The following is a 10369-nucleotide window of genomic DNA, read 5'->3' as shown; positions in this document are numbered from 1 at the left end:
GCCGTGGGGCCTGAGCCGGGCCAGGGGTGCTCGGCCGGCACCGCTCGGCCGGGGCCGGGGCCGGCGCCCCGGGGCCTGAGCCAGAGCCGCCAGGGCCTGAGGTGTTCGGGCCTGGCCGGCGCCCCGGGGCCCGAGCCGGGCTGGAGCCAGAGCCGCTGGGGCCAGGGCTGGGGGTGCTCGGCCAGGGCTGGACTGGGCCACGCCGCGCCGCGCCCTCCCTCCCCGGAGCCCTCCTCGCGCCCCCCCCCCAGCTTACCTGTTGCTGCCGCCGCCTGCCCCTGCTTCTTTTCAGGCTTCCCGCGAACATCTGATTCACGGGAAGCAGGGGAGGGGGAGGAACAGGGGGCGGAGCATTCAGGGGAGGGAGGAGGGGGAAGTGAGCTGGGGGCGGGGTGGACAGCTACGGAGGCCTCTTAGGCGCGGGGCCCAATTCAGCCGAATCGGCTCAATCGGCCTAAAGCCGGCCCTGACTGCAACAGTCCATTCCTTGCACTCAAATCCATGGGAAATGTCTGTGACAATTGCCATCGTTCAGACCAAATCTTGTAAGACAATCCTCTAAACCTTCCGTTTATTTTGGCTGGATCTGGTCTCTCTAGCACACTACAGTGGGTCCCAAAGTTTACACACCCCAGTCCATTGTTTTGATTTGTTTTGGAGGCAGCCTTGGCACAATCCATCTGGTACAATTAAAGAGCAATTTAACAGCCACTAACAAAGATTTATTTATTTTCTTTATTCTAAGGTTATTTGACTTGCTCTTTTGACAAATGCAGTTTGTGCTAATATAATAAACTGTTGCTAAAGTGGCCAGATGGCATGGATAAGCTTAGGATGTTATACGGAAGATACAACCCTCCACTTCTATAACTAATTTGCTATTTTGAAACATGGAAGAAAAAGGAATCTGAGAATAATAAATAAATATGCTAATACAGTAAAAAGAGCTTATGAGCTCTGAGTGAGGACTGTCACTTGAGCTCACTAGTAGGGGAAACTCTTTTGTGTAAGCTGCCCTGCTGATAAGCAAAAACCGTCATTGGCTATGTTAATACAATCAAAGATATGATTGTGATCATTTCAACCCTATGTGGAAAAACTGGTACAGAAAATAAGGAGCTACCAGTTGATCCTGCACACACTGAAGAAAATAATAATCAAAACATGTTGCTAATCCAACCTGATGACAAGATTGTGTGAAATTAAGAGATCTTTACTCCAAAAAAGTCTTCAATGGCTGGAGGCAGTGAATGTAGGAAATGTACTGTAGGCTGTAATAATTGCTGTCTGCCCTGGGAAATGGCATCAAGGCCAGAGAAGTCATGGCTCCACGCAATCACATCCTCTAATTATTGAAAAACCTGTGTAGAGTCTCAGTGTTAATCAGTCTCTCAGAGACTTCAGGTTTATGTGGTTAGTGCAGATTTATGGCATTTTTCCTTTCTTGTTATTAAAACTGATATTTCACAAGGAAGAAACTATCTCCAGACCACTGTTAAAATGCAAAGTTTCAGTCATAAAAGAAAACTGCAGGATTATTCTGAGAATATCCCACAGAGAATCCAAACAAGGAAGATAAGAAACAACACATCAAAGGCACAGGAAAAAAATTAAAAAGAGAAGATTTTAAAATTTTAACAAAAAATTCAACAGTTGGCCTATAGATTCAAGAGGTTATAGTGTAATTAATTTAAGTGCTGGTTACAATTATGGAAATAAACACTGCATACACAAATGCAATATGAATTATACATAATTATAGAAAGGCAAAACAAATTACAAGATTTGCATGGATGTGTGCCTGGAGCGATTTGCTTTGTTTCATCAATGATGTCATTAGAAAATGTACATATATATAAAGGGTTTTTGAATGAAATTACATAAGACCAAACTTTGCCACCTTTACTGTACTTACAGGTTCTGCCAGGACACCCACTTTCAGCTCCCCAGCCATTGTCTTTCTTTGTGAAGACCAGCATCTCTCTCCCTTCTGACTGGGATATTCCCAGGCTGCACAGTTCCTTCCCTTCACCATGTATTTCCCAGCAAAGACAGTCTGTCTAAACCAGGGATCGGCAACCTTTGGCACGCGGCCCGTCAGGGAAATCCGCTGGTGGGCCGGGCTGGCTTGTTTACCTGCAGCGTCCGCAGCTTTGGCCAATCGCAGCTCCCCTGGCTGTGGTTCGCCGTTCCAGGCTAATGGGGGCTGCGGGAAGCGGTGCAGGCCAAGGGATGTGGGATTCTGCAGGTTTGAGGGGTGACTCTCATCTGACAGAGCTGTCTCTAGGGCACTCTAGTCAGTATAACTTAAAGCAGCCACTATTTGTCAGTTCTTGGATTGTTGAAGCAGAAATGTGCCTGCAGACACCTTTTCTCCTACTGTAATATGCTGCATCAACTCTCCCTCACAAAACTGTAGATAATGCAGCAAACAGCGAAGCCCTAGAAATGTAACAGTGCAGTATACAGAAAACAAGATCATAACAATTACATAATTGTGCATCACTGATTGAAATTGATAAGGATTTGGGATGGGGAGTAGATCGCCTACAACCAGATATGATAGTCATGCATGTCAACCTAAAAAACCAGAAACAGCACGTCATATAATGTTGGCTACAGGGACTTAGGAGATCCTGGTCATAGTCTTGTTTGATTTGCCTACAGCATTCAATTTACTAGTCATTACTGACTGCTCTTCATAATAGCATGAAATAACCATCATAAGAAAAGTAACTTTAGACATAGTCTTTCTGGGGAAAAACATGTACACATGGGCTACCACAATGCATCATAACTGATGATGGGTCCTATTTCGTATCATAGGACTGCCACACTTACTCTGTACAGGATGAGCAGTAGGTATCATAGTGAAATCTTATCAGCTACAGAGCACGAAAAGTTGGATAGATGAAACCGGACTTTGCATAAAGCAATCTGAATAACTGAACTACAGCACAAAGCCTGGAAACAAAAACTGCTGATATTCTTTAGAACCTGCAGGTCAATACCTCTCGCCACTTCTTCATAAATCCAATGGAACAGTTTGTATGGAAAAGAAATTATAGGTTAAGATACCACACATATCGCTAGGAAAGGAGCAGAGCAACTTAAAAGTCCAAATGACTATATTGAAGGGCAAGATGTGTGTGGCCAAGAAGTGTCATGCAAAAGAAGGAAGATCTTGGAACCTAGATGTAAAGTTAGTTTTGAGAGAGATGGTAGTTGTGATAAAGAAAAAATGGGACAGTATCCTTTCAGACAGTGAATGTGATCAGAGTCTCATGCAGAACTCATCACTGGTGAAGACATTTCAGGACTGTCATGGACTAACTCATGGTCTGTAAACCAGTAGATAAGAACATAAGAATGGCTCGGTATTCTGTCTTCCAACAGTGGCTGGTGCCAGATGCTTTAGAGAAGGAGTGAATAAAAAGGGGCAATTTATCAGATGATCCATCCCCTGTTGTCCAGTCTCAGCTTCCAGCAGTCAAAGGTTTAGGGACACCCAGAGACTGGATTTGCATCCCTGACCATCTTGGCTAATAGCCATTGATGGACATATCTACCATGAACTTATCTAATTCTTTTTTGATCCCAGTTATACTTTTGGCTTTCACAACATCCTCTGGCAATAAGTTCCACAGGTTGACTATGCGTAGTGTGAAGAAGTAAGTCCTTATGTTTGATTTAAACACAAAATGATGGAAAGATCAGATGTTCTTAGATTATGGCTGTGTCCAACTCCCAACCAAAAAATAGGGCCTTTCAGGATTTGGATCTGACCTAGAACCAAAACCATATACGATTTTTGAAAAGCATCTAGGGTAAAAGCTCCCACTGACTGCAGTGGGATTAGGATTTTACCCATAAAATTGTTTATAAAAAAAAATTCATCCCTACATAAAATACATTATTCTCTTTTACCATGACTAATATTACAATGTCTGCTATAATATAAAAAAAAATAGTACAAGAATATAAAGCTGTGCAGCAAGGAAGTTAGTGGGTTGTGTCAGCCAGACAAAAGCAATTTTAGCTAAGGTTTGTTTATCTGACAACACAATGTGAAAGTTCATCAAGGTGCAAAAAGACTTCTATAATATACCTCTCGATGGTCTGCACTAATAAGCATTAATATCCACATATTCTTACCTTTATTATATGTTGTTCTGGCTGTTCAGCCATTCCCAGAGATTATCTGTCACTGGTTATCTTGCTAATAGGATGTATACCCAAAAGGAGAAAGAATACTGCAAAAAACTGCTAGTTACCATGCAGTGTTAAAACTGCATATCTAGTTGCAAAAAGTATAGAGTATAGAATGGTCAAACTTCTAGATATTTAGAGATAAATTTTCAAATCAGCTTCTATATTTGCATGCCTATAATTGTGCATCTGCATTTTTACATGCCGTCATCTTAGTTCAAATGTGCCAAAAATGTGTTTTAGTGAGCGAATTAGGTAGTTAAATGCCACCCCTATAAAATACAACAGTATTCTACAACAATAGCCCCAAATTGTAATGTTGATATTGTTAGATGTAGTGCTTTGGATCATTTCTACAGAAACACTGTAGTACTTTTTGCAATGAGCTGATTTGTGCAGTTTGCATACCCATTACTGAGTTTTTGAACACATGAAAATTAAGGTTCTTTTTAGAGAACTCCTATTACTATAAACCACATGTAGGTTCCATTTTAAATTATATGAAAGTGGCAGAATCAGGCTCTCCCCTCCTATTTGTGAAGTTAAGTTGGTGTCAATCAGTGAAAAAATATCATGTAATATTAATAATGTAAAGAGAGAGTGGACTTCTGGTTAGTCAGTCTTCTTTATTTAACAGTCTTCTTTTCTAACTTGCCATTTTGTGGCTTTGTAGCAACACAGTACCCTTTTAAATACTGGGTTTTGAAATAAGTAGTTAGTATGGTCATGCTAGATCGGCAGGTGTGATTGGACCATCTTCACTTATAAATAAAGCGAAAGGTCTGCAAAGCCCCTTTAAAGTTCAAATCAAAGATGTTCCGGAAAGCACTTCTTCCCTGGTTCATTTCCTGCTGTTAGCCAAGATGGAGACCATCACATACACGGGCATTTACCAACCTGCACTGCACCAGATATTCAGCAGTTGGTGCCAGAAAAAAGGGTAGCTTTAATCCTGGGGCCACCAAGCTGGTTCTTGGGTGCAACTTAATGAAGCCTCAGTATTTCCATATATTCTTCCAGCTGCCAGTAGCCTTTCAGGAGCTGATCTGCCAGCTGACGCTTGCTGAGGCACAGGCACTCCCAGGGCAAAGCCCCTATGGCTGGCTCTAGGAATGTGGCCAGGGATTCCTCTCAACTCATTCCCCTCAAACAAATCCAAAACCAAATTCAAAGGGGGCTGGATAAGATGGCATTACAGCTGCTCTGTGCTGCAGGAGCAGATATTTTATTTCATTTCAATAAAGTTCAATAAAGCTTCAAATCTTTACCACTTCTGGAGCAACAGACTCAAGCTATTAGCCTGAAGTCCCTCTCTCAAATGAGCCATGCATGTTACTGAAATATAATTTCAGTTCAGTTCGAGACAAAGAATGAAGTTCAATAGTGAGCCAAATCTGTCTCAATAACATTGCTCCAACATATGATGATCCTTTGTGAAAATGCATTTCTGGCAACCTGGCATCACAGAACTAATAAAGACAGAAATTGTTAGGACATAAATAACAAGGGCAAACCAGTTATAATGACTTCTTATACTAACAGATCTGTGCCAGGAAAACACACACATTGATATAATCCTCTCCCCTTTTTGTGGTGCAGGGATGTAATGAGCTGAAAACTCAATATTATTTGAAGATAACAGAGTAGAGTCAGGGAGACAACATCCCCCATCTTTTTGATTCAAACTGCGCATTTGGGCAATGCAATTTCAGTAATAAGGAGTTTGGCTGTACAGGCAAGACAAAAAGCCATGAACCTTTACTCTCTGCAGTATCTTCCCCCATAAAACCCAGGGGGGGGGGGTTCTCTCTCCGTGTCAGTATTAAGTGACACAGGCTCGAGCTTCACTCTGGGAAAGGGGATGGCCCTCTAAAATTGTGAGTTTTTGGATATGGGACATTTGTGCAAAGCCCTGCTCCATCTGCCCAGCTCCCAGAGCCAACCTCTATTCCCACAACAGCATGGCTTCCTCAGGAGACATGTTCCTTGTCTTTAACCACTCTCTGAAAGGGGTTACACTGAATAGATGAGCAACCAGCAAAGGATAATGCTGATAGACTCAACATTATCTTACACCTCACAGGGTGAAAGGAAGATAGTGCAACAAACAGCAGCTCTTCCCCTCACCAATGCTACCCTAACCTGACTTTGAGTCACACCCATAGTGCACTTGTGAAGAAGTTCTACAGGATTGGGGGTGGGGGAGAGCATGCTGCAGAGCCGGTGCAAAATGGGCCTTATCTGCTGCCTCTTTTTGTACAGTAATAAATAGAAAAATCAGGACAATGTTACTAATATATGACTTGCTTGCATAGCACAATTGCATTTGATGCTCTGTAGTACTTCTGCTCAATTCTTCGGCTTCAGCAGTTCAGTTGTTGTTATTTTTATATTATCTGGTAATTTTAGATGCAGTTGTTTTACGTTTTTCAGCCTGTGTTAGATATTCTCTATAATCCCCAGAGTTTTGTATCCTGTTTTACACTACTTCTCTTGTTTTTAATCAGTTGTCATCTACTGTGCCTGAGCATTTTACTCTCGGGTGCTTCAATTATATATGAATGTGGTGTGCTTCACAGTAGTAGCAAGTTTCCATTTGCCATCTAAATATCTTTGTACATGAATGGAGTAACCTACATTTAACTTCAGAGGCACTTGTGCAAATCTGTTGTATTTCAGCTTTTGCTTTTGTCTGCTTACTTTTATTTGATAATTGATTTCTAGTTCGTCCTTAGTTTTATTGTTTTTGGAATATATATTTTCTTTCAAAAACTAGCTAGGGAATGAATCACAGGGCTTTTTCCAAAAGCTGGATGATCCCAGGGCCATCCATATAAAGGCTCCATACTGGCTCAATGCCCCCAGCAGCCCTCTCCAGACCTCCGCACAAAGAATTCTTCACAAAAATATCAGAATAAGGACTTCAGAATCTAGCCCTAAGCAGTGCAGCAACATACATACAATTACAGATCAGATACATGTTGGGGAAAGGTGTCATTCCAAAAGAGCAAGGAGAAAGCAGATGCCTGAGCAGACCAGACGTAAATCAATAAGCCACACAAAGTAAAAACTAGAGCTGGGCAACATTTTTTGGACCACATTTTTTCCACTGAAAAATGCAAGTTAGGGTCAACTGAAACATTTTGCAAGTTTGCATCGATTTTGGCAAATTGTATTAAACATAGGAATGGCCATAGTGGGTCAGACCAACGGTCCATCTAGCCCACTATCCTCTGTTCCGGAAGAAGCTGGTGCCATAGGCTTCAGAGGGAGTGAGCAGAACAGAGCAATTAGGGAGTGATCCATCCCATGTCATCCAGTCCAAGCTTCTAGCAGTCAGAAGTTTAAGGACACCCAGAGCATGGGGTTGCATCCGTGACCATCTCAACTAATAGCCATTGATGGATCTATCCTCCATGAACTCATCTAATAATTTTTAAACCCAATTCTGCTTTTGGCCTTCAACATCCCCTGACAACAAGTTCCACATGTTGACTGTTTGTTGTGTGAAGAAGTACCTCTTTATGTTCATTTTAAACCTGCTGCATATTCATCTCATTGGGTGACCCCTGGTTTGCGTGTTACGTGAAGAGATAAACAACACCTCCTTATTCACCTTCTTCATACTATTCATGCTGAAATGAAAAGAGGGGAAAAAATTAAGAATGTTGAGATTATCGGATGAAGCATTTTGACTTTTCTGACTAGAGTCACAAGGGGTTTTAGGCATCATTCACAAACCTGGTGGTGGGTAACTTGGCCTTACCCTTATAACTATTATCCCAGTGGTTAGGGAACTCATGTGGGATATGGGAGACATAGGGTCAAATCCTCACTAAGGAACAGAGACTGGAATCTGGGTCTCCCCCTTCCTAGGTGAGTGCCCTAACTAGGCTATTCTGCGGGGAAGGGGGGGCGGTTGTCTCCATCTCTCCTGCTGAAGGTGTTCCACTTTGTATAAACTACTTGAATAGTCATTGGGCATGGCTCTATAGCCTGGTGGTTAGGGCATTCACTTGGGTGAGGGGACAGCGGTGCCTGGGGTTCCAGTCCCTGCTCTAATGACTATTTAAATATATAGTCATAATGGAACACCTTCAGCGGTTGCAGGAGACATTGAGAGAGGTCCACAGCAGAATACCCAACCCAGTGGTTAGGGCACTCATCTAAAACTGGGGGGGAGACCGGGTTCAAATCCCTGCTCTAGGGAAGGGATTCAAACCAGGGTCTCTCACATCCTAGGTGAGCGCACTAGCCACTGGGCTAAAGATTATAAAGGCACCATCTCTTCCTCTGTTTTCAATTCCTTTGCTTTTATTAAAAATGTCTGACAGGAAATATTTTGTACAAGGTCAAATGAAATGTTTAGCTGAACCCGAAATACATTTTTACGCTTCTTTCAATTAGCTAATTAGCTGAAAATTCTGAAATATATCAGTTTCAGTTTGACCGGCACCAATTTTTTTTTTTTTTTAAATATTTCACAACAGCCAGTGAACTGAAAAATCAGTTATTCACCCAGCTCTGGGAAAATTTAGAACATTTTTCAGAATTTCAAGTATCTGCAACATGGATTTGAGTGTCTAACAGTTATGGGTATGGCTGATGGCTTCCTCACTGACTCCTGTAGCATTATGAGTCAGTTTTTACAAAAGGATAAACAGTATTTCAACTACAGTTGGTTGGAGAATATTAAAATTTTGATGACAAAAACATTTTCTCAAAAAATATTGCAGAAAGTTCTGTTTGTTCTATTTTTAGTGTCTTATTTGTAGAAATTATTTGCATAGCTCCAGAAGTGTTCAGGTGGCTTGATTTTCAGAGGTTCTGAGCTCCCACAACTCCTGTTCAAGTCAATGAAACTGTTTGCTCAGCACTCTGAAAATTAGATGATAATCTGCAACTAAAAGGTGATGTCCCTGCTCTGATATGATTATTACCTAGACAGAGAAGGTACAGATAAAGATGGGGATGGAATGCAACAAAAAGCAATGTGGTTCAACAGTAACATTTTGCACCTGCCTTAGTAGTTCCATGATTTTGCTATTTTTTTAGACAAAATCTGCAGCATGCACTATGCACAAATACTTTTTCATAGTAGCTGCACAGTTTCTGTTTAAAGAGGAAATAAATATGTGCAAATGCAAATAAATCTCATTCCCTGTTCATGTTTGTTTTCTTTTATCCCCACACAGTATCTTAGGGTAGTGATCTGATACAGAAGATTGTTCCAATCATATCATATTTGTAAAATTCTTCCTTAAGACTCCTGAGCCAAGTAGCAGTGTTCATAGACTTTCTGCACCAGCAGAAAAGTTCTTCTAACACTGAAGTTATTTTTCCCCCTATTCACGTGATAACTGTGCCTCATTTTATACTACTCAAAAATGTGATGAGTGAACAATACATAATATATAAAACCACAGGCCCACAGAGCTCATGCACTAGCATGAGTATTTTGATGCTGTTTCCACCTCTTCATTTACTTATGAACCAGTTCATGTAGCATGCATGCATACCTGTGGTTTAAAAAAAAAAGTGAGTAAACTAAGTTAAACTAAATTCCTTATTCTCCAAATGAGAAGTGGGTAAACTCCATATTCCCTCAAGGACCCCCATGTGCACTACTGGTGTACACTAACATTTCCTTCCAACTCACATGATCATCTAAAGTGTATAGCTAATGTGAAGAGGAGAGCCTGGTGTTAAAACTTGTATTTCTCCCTTAAGCAACTGAAAAAAAATGGGGGAGGGGAGGGCGGTGGGAGAATAATCTTGGTACTCACATTTGAAGACCATATTCATATATACATTTACACCAGTCCACATGGATGCCAGTAGACAGGTGAACTTTTGCAACAATAAACACATCTTCCTGTAGCAAAGATCTGTAGAACAGAAAATAGTTATCTGGGGACAAAAAAAAAAAAAAAAATCAAAACAGAGTCTTTAATATTTAGCTACATAATATTGTATTTGTCTTTAAAAAAAAAATGTCCATGAGCACCTAAAACGCCTTTCTGATTGTTGGTAAACTTAAAAAAAAAAATAACAATTTGAAAAGATTTTTGAATCAGTTGTTAATTCGTGACTTGACTGACAGTCTCACTAATCAGGAAAGCAGCATGAACAAGTGGCTAAGTAAATATGAGTCAAAAAG

This window comes from Terrapene carolina, unplaced genomic scaffold (assembly GCF_002925995.2).
Source record: "Terrapene carolina triunguis isolate 2854851 unplaced genomic scaffold, T_m_triunguis-2.0 Scaffold66, whole genome shotgun sequence".
Lineage (NCBI taxonomy): Eukaryota > Metazoa > Chordata > Testudines > Emydidae > Terrapene > Terrapene triunguis.
This window is presented reverse-complemented; position numbering follows the sequence as displayed.